Below are 12,972 nucleotides of genomic sequence, written 5' to 3' on the forward strand. Positions count from 1 at the left end.
AAATTACCAGGGAGAAATCAAGCAGAATTTAACGCAAACATCAGGGGACATTCGCATATATGTAAGTATGCATTTGAAGGCTCGTGGTTGCAGAAGTAAGGCGGCGGAAGAAATACATTCATGCTAGGTCATGATTTCGAGGAAAATCCACAAGAGTATCGTTCGTTCTCCAAAATTTTATTTGTACATGTTCTCAAAAACAAGTGGAAGGTACTGATACAATGCAATAGACACTCGTACAAACATTTATAGCCTGGTCTCTATTTGTAACAACAAACTGAGTTGCCACATGTACAGCAAAGGAAGAAAGATTGTAGATTGATTATAATGCTCTGTGTGATACAAGTGTATGGTAAGCTGCTAAAAAAAGGTATATAGTTGCTAATTACACAACCTACAATGTTATATACGAGACAAGAGTATATAAGTATGTTTAAAATCTTACTGAAAGCAGAAACCTGGGCTTCGTAACAATTGCAAGCGACCCTTTGGGAAAGCCTGAGCACACAGACGGACTCAATCTTTGAAGGCGTGCAAAGCTTAATTTGCAGTGAAAGACACACTTCTCTAATATTATACATCTCCCTATTATACATCACACATCTACATCATACGTACGTCATACATATGATGTACACATATGTACATCATACATCTTCCTATTGTAGATAATATTGTACATTTTACTCTTATCCTGGATACCTGTACTTTTCTCAGCAACTTCCACCTCTAATGATACGACAACAATGAAATATTCGGCACATGACAGTTTGTGGTGCTTGTTCTTTCATGTATGTTCCAGCTTGAGAACACCGATTTTAACAATGACCTCCTCATTCAGTAAGTACAGTATATGTTGCGAATGGCAACACACTCACGCTCGCAGTACGTTTGATCACTGATCACTGAGTCCCTATAGCTCTACATAATAATTAACTTCAAAAGACTCTCTGATACGACAAATACGACAAATCATGTTGGACTCCAGAGTTCTTATACTTGAAGTACTGCGATATAAACCTAACCCTGCTGCGAGACACACTACACTTTCATGCAGGTGTAGCCTATCTGGCAGTATATGGTCGTTTCGATGCGAATTAGAACTCTTAGCAAAATGTGTTTAGTTAAAAGTCCGTACTGTCATAAGGAGTACCATCATTATTGTACAAAAGAGGGATTGCTAAGAAATTACTTCCGACAGGAAAGCGAACCATTTTACACTTCAATTCTTGAATACCTCAGCATGCACAAATAGCTAGACTGCAACTCACTAACAAGGTATACGCCTAGCTTCGATGACGGCACCGGAACAGTGTAAAAATTTTCGAGACGACGGAATGATTGAACTGTGACTGAAACTTTTCCTCTTGACCTCACTATGTTTTTAACAACCGCAATACTTCCATTAGTGAGCTGTACTGTAGAATCGGGAGTCGGAACCAGCTGTCAGACATAATCCCCGAAATTGAATTCTCTTGTATTGTTCCGCATCAGATTCCACACTTTGTACAGGTCCACTGTGATGTCTGTACTTTAAACTGAAAGGTGGTAAGTTAGGCTTGTTCATTAAGAGTGCATAAGTGCTTCGAACAATCTGTTGGACAGCTGGGACAGCGGCTTGTGAGGGGACCGAAGTAGCTGCTTCACCTTTTGTAAGCAATTTTCAAACGGGAAGCAGGAGAAACTATCAAGCGTGCCAAATTGGCGTACATCATCCGTTATATGTATTAGAGAGTGGAAGTTGAGAACATAGATTCCTTTGCCACCATGGTACCATGGGAAACAAAGCGATATAACAGTGATTCGGCAAGGTCTAGCATTTCGGTGGTTGCATCTGGCCTATTCAGCAATGACACTGCAATGTTCAAGGTGAGAAAATGTTCATATATGTTTTTTCTACCATTTTTTTAAGCACTACAGGACCTGTATACAAAAGAAACTGCCTCCATTCCTTGGCCTTCCACACGCAGCACTCCACTAGTGCCCTCGGCTTTCTGTTAAATTCACGGGGAATATGTGTTTTCATGTTTAGAAGCCTTTCAGAGATCATGCGCCTCGCGCTGTGGGATAACTTTGTTTTCGTTACACTTGTTGCAATCCAAAAGCTAGTAACGATTTTCTTAACAACACCGAGGTACACTAAATGCATGCTATCTAATGGTACCTGAGGAACCAAGTCAATTCCCAGGTTCAAAAGTGGCGATTTTCCATTATGGTGTGCAGAATCTGTTTCTGGTTCGTTTAGTGGCAGTTTGGTCTCTGTAAATAACCTTCTTGCCTTCTGAATAATATTCCCCTTTAACTGCACATCTTTCACAGGCGCTGTAGCCTGTGTGACCCTTGATGCTTCTCACAAAAGCGCGTGAAGGTGTGTCGCACACAAGTGAGTGAAAAGCTACCATATACGACTTCCCAAGGTACGTGAAACCCACACTGGTAAGAAGGGAGTTGCCTCAGGACAGAAGCCGCCGATATTTCGAACAGAGACTGTTCTTCTTCTGGGCACCGTCCTCATCATTGGCATGCTATTTAAAGGGTTAGGTGTGACGTGTTTAAAGGTTCATGCGAATTGTGGGTCAACAGCCCGGAGGGAAGAAAGGTTCCGTACGGGTTTTTACGGCCGGAGTGAATGGCTGCTTTGTTAATGGGGGATAAAGTGAGGGTCCTACTTCACAGAAAAGGTTTTCATAAGAGCTCGGAAGGGAGTTGGTCGCCTCAGATTTTCACCGTCTCCCGCCTGAGAGACACCTCTCCTCCCGTCGTACACGGACGGTGCCCAGAAGAAGAACAGTCTCTGTTCGAAATATCGGCGGCTTCTGTCCTGAGGCAACTCCCTTCCTACATTCTACCGGTTCGCTGGATTTCTACCCATCTACCCACACTGGTAAGGGTCTTCATTTCCAAAACAAATCTGGCAGGGAATGTGCCAACACACTCAGGCTTTGCAAGTCCACAATTGACTGCGGCTGGGAAGGGCCTGAGAGGAAGACATTCCCTTACAGCGATAAGTATAGGCCAAAGGCTTACGTTTCTCCTTCCATATAACGGCAGTCCGTCAATGTTTACCTGGAGGCTAAGCAAGTTTGATCTGACAAGACCGGCTTCTAATAGCTTTTGGATTCCACGCAAAATTCCGAAGTAGACGAACTCCCCACCGCACATCTGCGGCAAGGGTACAGATTTTGGTGTTGACAGCAGGGTTCGTCCATCAAGTGGCAGATCAGGGTGGTAGTTGTGAAGGATTTTTAACAAGCTTGACAGGTGCTGTAATGGAATTCCAACTTGGATAGCCCACACTGCAAGCTGCACAGAACGTGTTGCCTGCATGGCCGCTGACTCAGCACACCTATTCTCCGTGTTCCTATAAAACAAGCATAATTTTCTGTCAAAACATAACCATCTTCATGGAACTGTCTACTAATCCCGTTGCATGTGAATGAGCATGTTGCACCTCTCTTGTTAACTATACAACTAATCCCAGCATAAATAAATGGTATATGTGGTACAACAGCATGTGTATGAAAATGAGAATACAAGTTATACCAAAGAGACCTTCTTTAAAGGTAGCAAAAGGAAAAAAAAAACGAAAGAAAGAAAGCGAGCTGAGGACACAGCTTGTTATGACGAAGTCCCATTGTTTTCCGGTATGATGAAGTGCAATTGACGTCAGATAGTTAGAAAACCCATACATAGAAACATCCTGTTGTCAACCTCCATGTATACTACGTCTTATCTGTCCTCAAAGTTATGAAAAATGCTGCCATGAGGAACATAAAGCATGTGATATTTACAACTCATCTGGGTATGTTGAAGAATCCACATCAGACCCACTCAATGCTGCGTCCAAGTCCCTGTAAGCATATTAACTGCATGTTAGATTCGAAACAAGGGCAATGACATGAAATAGAGAATAAACACTTGTAAAAGGTATAGGCAGCTTCTACTTACGATGCTTCTGACCACTCCGTTGGTGTGGGACTGCTATAACTGCAAGGCAATAATAATGTAAACCTTTAGAATAGGGTGGGGGTTACAAATGTAGTTGTACAATATGTATTATTATTTAGCTGGACAAGAAGCCATTCTATGTACATGATGCGGTTGTGAATACTGTTTTTCTGGAAAAACGGGTCCTTACTGTCAGAGAAATATGCTATAGAACAAGAGATGGACATGAGAAGTGCAACATAATCCATGTGCAGGCAATGAAAATGGCTCACTCAAATTAAGTGTGTACTTACAGATCATTAGCAGAATCCTCCCATGGACGTGCAATAGCCTCATTGACACTGAAAATAAAATATAGGAGAAGACTGACACATGCAACACAGCTGCTGTTAAACATGGTGCAATATGGAACTGAATTGGTTGACCCGGTGCATGCACTTATCTGGTCAGGAGCAGCAGAGATTGCAGTACAATGCACAGGAGTGGCAAATTTCTTGTCAACACGTGTGCTCACACATCCTCCCGAGAAACCTCAGAAGAATGGTCGTTATCAGGCTCGACAACGCTGAAGACAAGAAGTAGAAAAAACAGAATGCGCCTATTAGGAACCGACTTTAGTGTTACTTATAATGAGCATATGATGCGCACTGCATTTTCGATTCGTGAATACTCACCCACTAGCATAACATTACTGCACAGACGGTGTCGCTAGTTGTGCTGCGAAGGGAAATTGAACGCTCCTGTAACAGTATAAGCCTCAGGTGAGACGCATGATAGGCCATTTTTTTTTCCTATTATGGCATGAACAGCGAGTCCTCGTCAATGTGACAGACTGCACATCATTGTAACGAAGATGTCGCTCTGCCCACATGTGTCATAATGCCTTTTATAATTATTGGGCATATGGATTGTTTGGGTTATACTCCGTTACGCGCGGTAAATACCAGATAACCGCGGTATAACCTAAATGAGCAGCATGTATAAACCGAATTTAATCCGATTATCCGACGCAAACCATTTTACCGCGTGGCTGTGGTTGGATTGATGCCTTAACGACTGCTTCACTTCAGGCTCAGAAGGCCCAGGCTCAGGTGAAGCCCACTTGCAATTTGGCGGTACCAACATTTTAAGCGCCTAAATAAAGGAGACATATCCTAAAATTCATAACTTATCAGCTTACTACGCAGGCTTAACACGCAATACGATGTTGCATGCAATTGAAATTAAAGGACTGGTAAAATTTGGAAAGGTTCGTTTCGAAACAGATTTCGGAAGGCGAGGCTAGCTATCACAACCGCACAAACCTAACCTAACCTAACCTCACTAAACTACCCCCAAGATATCATAAACTGGTTGGTATCGTTTTAGGTTAGTTTAGTGCGGCTGTGGCAGCCTGCCTTGCCTTCGGAAATAGTTTTGATAATGAGGTGAAGCCAACTTTTAAATGGTGACGCCTGCAAAAGGAATGCCGCGGTATTATATACTGGATACGGCTTTCACGGTCATGGACCAATATCCGTAGAAAAGACTCCACTGATCTGTCAAGTTGTTCAACAAGCATTTCTGAAGCAAGCGCAGAAGCGTATACTGTGACAACCGAATTTGAGTGGGAGCGCTGGCACAAACGCATTTTTACCCAATTACGCCCCGGATTTTCACAGAAGTATCACCGGACTTATACCCCACGAATTTTCTACAACAAATAAATAAAAGCCCAAATACTCAGGTCTTGATAACAGGAGACACCACATTGCTATGACAAACTTCATTTGCAGAGACATACCCAAGACAAATTTGCTCATTACGTACAATGCACTTCAGTAAGCCTATGAGAGATTTTCAGTTCACTTCTTCACAAAAAGCGCGCGATATGTACTTATAAAATCGCTGCGGGCACGTTCGTCTCGAGTTCTCCTGGGGAATGACACTATTTTTAACACACAAGACCGCTCTGGTGACTGCAAATGATTTGTTGGTGTGTTACACTTTGATCACGTGACGGCGGGGCTCTGACTGCGCGATATTCGAATATCAGATTAACAAATTTGTCTTGTAGGAGTACAAAAAAAGGTGGTCATAGAAGACCTGTCAGTTTCAAGAACGGGTTATACTCACCGGCCTCCCAATATGTCGTCTTCATCAGTTGTGGCGGTGCCATACATTTCCCGAATGTGACCATCAACACGTTTCTTTCGTTTTCGTTGGAGCTGGCGAGATGAGGTCCCCTTTTCCTGAGCGTCGCACATGCTGTCTCAGCAAGTACGTTCCAAGAACGTATGTCAAGAAGAACGGCCGAACGTTTTCCGCCGATAGGCAAGCTCACATGTACAATGATTCTGTAACGACGGGTAAGACGTTTTTGACGCCGCTCATGGGACGTCATCGTGATGCCACGTGACAGCGTGAAGTGCCATAAAGGCCTCCCCACTACCCAAACAGTCTGTGCGCCCTGGCTTTGATCGTTTGTTGTTCTGTTGTCACTCTCACTCAGGGGGCGGGAGTGCCGTAGGGTGTTCGAACCCCTCCCGAAGTGGTGCCTCCCAAGTGCATTCGGGAAAGAAAAACTAGAAAAACAATCTCTCTTCCATGTAAAGTTCGGCAGCCCCTCCAAATTATTTTTCTCGACCCGATACCGCATTCATAGTTATAGTATTTCCGGATTTTTGGCTATCGCCTGCAACTGAAATATGCTGTGTGCCAGTTAGTGAAGTATGCCACGCGGCTTTTTTTTTCTTCCCTTTATATATTCTATTTATCTGGTGTTCAACTTTTTGTAGTCTATATATCTCAGACAACAACTAGCCAGACCTGGGAACAGAAAAAGTGTCCGCTGCGCAAAAATGCCGCGCTATTTTCTCTTCACACAATTTAACAAGAAACATGAAAGCATTGCCCTCGTTCCTTCCCATTTTTCATAGTTACTCATTCAGCATGCCTTTGTTCAATGTATAGAAGCTTACATACTTCGCCCTCCGAAGGCTCTCTCCCCCAGAGGCTCTCTCTCAAGCAATTACCCGCGGTATTCAGGACGCGGTGGTCATGTCTAAAAGGGTAACAGGCCATGTCGGCCATTCCCCAGCCATTAATCACCTTAGAGCATTACGTCGCCGAGCAGAAAGAACGGCTCGTCGGACAGGGCAACTTACGGACATTGTGGAATACCGCCGGGTGAAAGCTAAAGTAACACGAGAACTTGAAAACGAGGACAGGAAGCGTTGGCGTAAGTTTTGCCACCACCTTTCACCGTTTGATCCGGCCACGAAGATCTGGCGGACAATCCGATCTCTGAAGGAGGCGCCCCCTCAAAAGAATCCTCTCGTGGCCTTGGCTATCGTTCAGCGTGTAGACGAAAACACCCTTGCGACGGACTTCTGTGTGGTACTAACGACTCCGGCGGCTGCCTCGACCACGCCCCTACACCGCAGTTTTGTCCACAGTTTGACAGCTGAACTTCACCACGACTGGCCCCGTCCCCCGGAAGTTATGGACAGCGACTTCACACTAATCGAGCTAAAGGCAGCGTTGAAGCTTGTGAACGCCGCCTCGTCCCCTGGGCCCGATAAATCACCTATGCCGCCCTACGAAACCTTGACGGGCGGTCACTCCAAGCTCTCCTTCATGTCTATAATACGTCTTGGCAACAAGGATCTTTACCACATACATGGAAGGAGGCATTGGTTGTTCCCATCCTGAAACCAGGCAAGCCCCCAAATTCCCTGTCCTCCTTTCGCCCGGTGAGCCTGACAAGCTGTATGGGGAAACTGATGGAGAGAATGGTTTTGCATCGCCTCGACTGGTGGCTTGAAAAACAACGTGCGTTCCCTCACGAAATGGCTGGATTTCGTCGCCACCGAAGCTCCATGGATCCAGTTCTCGACCTAGTCTCCACAGTTCAACATGCTCGAGCCCATCGACGGATCTTTGGCCGGAGGAATTCGGGACTGCCGACAATCGCCTGTAGATCCACCGTATATAAACGAACATATACTGGAGAACTTGCATGGGAAAACGCCAAAACATAATTCCGCGCGAAAAAAAAACAAAAAAAAAACACTTCTACAGTAGTCATTCGAAATTTCTGGTTCCGTATGTTGATCGCTTTCACAGATCATTTTCCAGCTCGTCGTGGCATCAAAGAGTCTTGCTACGGATGTTCTCAAGAGTGTTCTCTCGTTTTGGCCACGGGCTTCCGCCTGTCATAAGTTTTTCGTAATTGAAACATATCAGGTGAGTGACAGCTATTTCCCGTGCTACCATTCATTTTCGTTCTGTTTGTTGTTCACTCCCGTTTGGAGATGTAAGAACACCTGCTTGACCAATCTCATGCGATTAGTGCTACCGGAGCATAATTGATGGGTGAGACAGGGCTTTGTGCGAGAAAGGTCTGCCATGAACGAAAAGTGATGGCAGCTTTAGCACAAACTTTTCTTTCTTACAAAGTATCCATTCCTGAACACGATCAAGTTACGACGTATATTTTACAATTATTTTAATGGTTAGTTCACCGTATTTCCCCATGAAATCATGGTTTCCAATTGCGTCATTATGCGAAGGGTGTGACCTGCCGTGTGCTGACCTTTCACACTCTCCGAGGGCCACAACGAATATATGCTAAATGCTTCATTTTTCAATACTTGCGTGTAGACATACACAACAATCAAGCAGATGGGTGAAACACACGAGGCAGGATAACACAAAGAAATAACTGAAAATACAGTGCATTCTACGTTCCTATAACTGGGTCCGCTCGAATGTCCCTTCGCCTTCGGATGCTTCGAAACTTAGCCTTCGAATGTCCCTGAAGTGTTCGTACAATGAAAGAAGGAAGTCACCGACATGGGCTAGATTTCCGTCTTTCATTATTCCTCATAACATCAATTCCCATCGCCCGGTTGTACAATTCACCGCCCCTCTCATCTCATATGCTACTTGCCGCTTTACTCACCCTTGATGTTGCCGCTGGGCGGTCGGAACGACCGTGTAGGGTCGGCTGCAAAGCTGCCGCCAAAAACTTCAAGGACACAAGGGTACGTGACAGGAGCTTTCGGGAACGACGGGATCAGAACGTCATCAACGTTCAAAGTGCCGTGTTCACTGTTCTGTGCTCAGAATGCCACAGTGTTTCGGAGGACCAAAGATCACGTAAGTTACTTGTTACAGATCATGTTGTTCTCGCTTGACAACAAGAAGAGGGTTTGCTTTATTTGGCCACTTAGATTTGTATAGAAGGAGGGAAGGTAGTGTGGATTAGGCTCGCTAGTGTGGATGATTTGAACAAGGGCTGAGCTTGGCCACACAAATGTGACCTGCACAAAGTTTGTATTTCCATCCCTTGTTCACATCCGCCCCCTCTTTCCTCATGCGTTCCTTTGCGGCTTTTTCACGGAGGGTTTATTTTTTACCTTCTCAACTGCGTACTGCCCCGTGTACTTAAAAAGAATCGTGTTGGTAGAATATCTGTAGGATTAGAAATAAAATAAAAAAATAAAAAATAAAACAGATAAAAAAAGCAGGAGTAGCTGCTACGTAGTTTCCAGTTCACTCCCGTCACCCAAGTTCACAATATAATTGTTGTGGCGACTGTCTGTATTTGGGTGTACTGGAGCACTTTCTCTCGCCGCAGGTGTAATAGCACAACTGCCCTAAGGCGAGAAACCACAGAGCACGCGATGATTTCAGGTGGGTTATTCCCGGTCGGCTCCTTCGATTTTCTTTTTCTCAGAAAGGAAGCGCTGAGTTTGGAAGCAATAGAAAATGTTTGTGCTTTTCCTGTAATTTCTCTAATTTTATACTTCGAATCATTGAAACCACAATACCTAAGCGACTCAAATTGATTGCACGTAGCATCTGTTTTTATGTAGAATTACGGAGAATTACGTGCAGACATTTTGGGGTTGTAGTCTCCATAAGCTGGCCAGCGTGATAATTTTGCAATGAAATTTGCATAACCATGTTCGTCTCGAAGCGCTCTTTCTTCTTGTAGAGAAATATTCGATCTTGCAGACGCCATGAAGCGCATTGACAGTTGTCCGTAGCCCCGTGGGCGTTTTCATTTCAAGGCTACATTTTGTGCTTCGTTGTATTGCTCAGCAGGTGGATGATTAGCATCTGATATTGAACGTATTTTCTTTTCTCCTCTTTACTCCCCTTTTTGATTTTTTGTAGGGAAATGGATGGCTTTGCTGTTGTGCACTTTCGCACTGAAAATTTCATCGAAGTGACACTCTCTCATGGGTTGCCGACGACAGGTTGTCGGTCTTTTGGCCTCCGTACAGCAAGATGAGGATTAAGCGTGCTATTGAGAGTTCTGAGATTCCAGAGAAGACCACATAGAGGGAGATAACGAGCGTAAAAATCGTTTTTGTTGGAGGTAAAGTACCTGCTGAGTGCGGTGGGAACTTGGTGAATGACGTAATTAAATTTTTAAATTAAATATGAATTATTAAATATGAAAGCGTAATGCGGGAGGCTGAGCATGCACAGTACCAGACTGATTTATCCGCTCGGACGGATGACGAATCTTCACAAGGTGATACAACTGAATTCCTTTTCAACCAAGTCACCAGCAGTCCCTTTTCTACACTATCCGTCCTCGAGAGATAGTAACTAGGCCGTGCTGTAAAACAATCAGATTCTGAGGGAATTCATGATATACAGGGTGTTTATTTTTAGCCTTTCGAGAATTTTTACAATCAAGCTATGGCAGCAGGACAGATGTCGTTTTTGTAATTTTGTAATTGTAATGTAAATTTTGTAATTTTGAAACCGAGGAAGGCATACAATGTTGCTCTCAAATTCCGCTCTCAACCATCATTGAGTAAGGATAATTATCCTGATTAAGGGTATTGCTCTGCATGAATAGGGTGAAACAATATGTTTACATAAACTGTCATACAGGTAGGAGAAATGGCGTTCCCCATCACCAACGCAAAATGGCGCCAGGGGGGAAGGGTAAGAAGAGAAGCGAATAACTTTCTTTGCATTTTGGGTTCTTACTTTTACATAGTGATTCTCTAATCCACTTTATTTCCTCATATTGCAGACACCACAGTACGTCGTTCAAGTCCAGTACGAAGTCCGAGTACGCCGTATGTCCTGGACGGTATGACTATTGCCTGATTCTGTGGTGGCAAAACACAGGGGGATGTGGAATTATTGCCTGTATCCCCACATTAATTTCTGGAAGGGCACCGTCCTGGCTCGAGAAATGGACACCAGTATCCCTTAAAGCAATCCTCTGGTGGTGCTTTTGATGAAAGTATTTTCCATCCTAGACAAAAACCGGACACTGGGCACTCCCCCCTCCCTCGTTCCACTGCCCTTGCCTGTATCTCATAGAACATCATAAACTACACAGCGTGGAAAACGTGATATTGATTACAGTGTGGCTACAACTTCGATAACGGTTCTTAGATGTCTCATAGCTTGATTCACTTCCAGGCTCTGACCATAACCCGGATGATATGCAGCCACATCCAGGACAATTTTGCAGCTCCCCCTTTCAAAGTCAGTCTTATTCTATGGTATATCGCACATACCAATTTTGTGTGGCAAATTCACATAATTTAAAGGGAGATACACAATTGCTGAAACTGATTTTGGGCTTTGTTTGACACAGCCCCCAAGACGAGTATAGAAAGTGGAGAGGGTGCGAGGATCAACCACCGTAAGTATTGTGTTGCTAATGGTGTGATAAATTAGTTTTTCAAGTCTTAAGAACAGGGCTGCGATGTATCATTAACTCACGGGCTTTGAAAGCATCTTATTTGGGCTTGAGTGTTGCTCTACCCGTACTAACGCATTCTATTATTCCCTGCAATGACATGAAAGTCATAAACAACTACTAAGGTAATTTTCAAATAACACAAAAGTGTGCACCCGGGGCTGTGGTTGGTAGATGCTTGACAGGATCGTATGGTAGCCCCTGAAAACCCCGAAGAAAGAGAGGGAGAACATACACACTTTTGCTGCACTCTTGACTGGGATGGCTTCACCTACACGGAAAACAACTATTTAAATGTCCCACGTAACTGCGTGAAACTGCACAAGTCCATAGCATTGTTTATTCATCCTGATGAGTATAGACTTCTTCAATTAGAACGCTGAATATGAGTGTTGGCTTTACCTGCAATCATATTGTGCTTGAATGTACAGCAAAACATCCAAAATTACGGCGATGAATAGCCAGATATCCTGCCCTGGTGTTTATGGAAGTCACACGCTTGTGAAAGCTTGTATTAACACACCACCCTGTATCATTCAACAGCTAACAGCAATGCAGTACACACATACATATGTTGATTGAAGCACCAGGGTTGTGTACGGCTTTACTGTTAGCTGTGGAATGATTACGTTTGACTAAACTGGACGGTGTGCTAGTATAAGCTTTCGTGATCACGCGACTTCTCCGGCAGTACATTTGACCACTGCCACAATTGTGAATGTTCTCCTACATCCAAGGATACATACACCAAGATTCAAACAGAAAAATAAGCAATGCTGCGTAAGTGAGCCTTCAATTAGATTGCTACTGTCGACGATAGAAGATATTGCTGGCATTACGTTCCACTGCTTTAACTTGTGTGGCGTCCAATCAGATGACCGAACATTTAGAGTGTTTTCGTGTGTAATATTTTAAACGCAAGAGCCGCAAAAGTGTACGCATCGTTACTCCCAGTTACATATTTCACAACCTTCAAGTCGGTGTTTTGTATTCGTACAGCAGTGGCCATAGAGGCTTCCTTTCTCAGGAAATAATTGATCCTTCGATTTTGCAAAACACCTTTCTGTACGTTGTTCTTCAAACGGCATATTTCCTCAATTTTGACACCGTTGAGAACAGGACTCTCTCAGCTGGAAACATATATCCCATTTATCTCCTGGTCTACTGTACCTGTAGGGCAGTGTTCTGTGTGGTGTGTTAAATGCTTCACTTGGGAGTGATATTGTTAGTTCAAAGAGGCCTGGTACGGAGCATTTATGAGATGTTTTATATGACGTTTTCATATATCTCTCATTTCAGGC

At 43.8% G+C, this 12,972-nt stretch overlaps 1 long non-coding RNA gene across 1 annotated transcript; it reads right to left on the bottom strand.

Moving 5' to 3' along the window:
• Positions 1–4,378: 4,378 nt before the first annotated feature.
• On the bottom strand, positions 4,379–6,100 carry LOC135383180 (uncharacterized). Its single transcript, XR_010419721.1, has 3 exons — positions 6,064–6,100; positions 4,623–4,688; positions 4,379–4,513 (listed from the first exon to the last, which is right to left on the bottom strand). It is a non-coding gene; the product is annotated as an uncharacterized LOC135383180 (long non-coding RNA).
• Between the last annotated feature and the right edge of the window lie 6,872 nt (positions 6,101–12,972).

Source organism: Ornithodoros turicata, chromosome 2 (assembly GCF_037126465.1).
Source record: "Ornithodoros turicata isolate Travis chromosome 2, ASM3712646v1, whole genome shotgun sequence".
Taxonomy (NCBI): Eukaryota; Metazoa; Arthropoda; class Arachnida; order Ixodida; family Argasidae; genus Ornithodoros; species Ornithodoros turicata.